Source organism: Crocuta crocuta, unplaced genomic scaffold (genome assembly GCF_008692635.1).
Source record: "Crocuta crocuta isolate KB4526 unplaced genomic scaffold, BGI_CrCroc_1.0 scaffold443, whole genome shotgun sequence".
Taxonomy (NCBI): domain Eukaryota; kingdom Metazoa; phylum Chordata; class Mammalia; order Carnivora; family Hyaenidae; genus Crocuta; species Crocuta crocuta.
Genome location: NW_027529446.1, coordinates 395,017 through 395,696, shown reverse-complemented (window position 1 = coordinate 395,696; position 680 = coordinate 395,017).

Below are 680 nucleotides of genomic sequence, written 5' to 3'. Positions count from 1 at the left end.
TCTGGAGGATTTGTACCTGTAGACATTCTCTTCTCCTGGGGTGGCTATCACTCTGACCCCTTCCCCTCGCCTCTCCCAGACAGTCGCGGGGCCTGCCCCCCACCCCCTGCCCGCTCCAGGACTGGTATTTGAGCCAGGAGACCCGGCCTGGTCACCACCGTGTTCCTTCTTCGTTCAGCTTTTTCGGCCCCGTCTGAAGCTTAAGCAAGGAGTGACAGGCTGGGTTTTTAAAATTTTTAATGAATTTGGCATGATTTGTTGTAGATNCTGCTGCGCACGTGAATGTGTGTGTGTGTGTGCCCTACAGCCTAGGACAGGGGCTGCTGCTTGAAGGCTGGCCTTGCCACCGATTTGGAACAGGTGTTGTCCTCCGCCCGGTGGCTTTCAGTGGCGCTTGGGGCTCTATCTGCTCTACATACCTCCCCCTTTCATCCTGGGGGACCAGGCCTTCCAGCCAGAAGCCTCTGCCCTAGGACCGCTCCCTCCCGTCCGTGTCCCCCTGCCCCTTTCCTAGCCCAGCTCTGGCCTGTTGCCTTGGGTGACCTCTCACTGGCCACCTGGGCATGTCCCACAAGAGCAGGGCTGAGGGACCCCCTCCCGGGTGTGTGTGTGTGTGTCTACTTGTGCTTTGGGAAAAGTGGAGAGTTCAATAAATTTCTGGTTTTCTGGTCTCCAGCTGT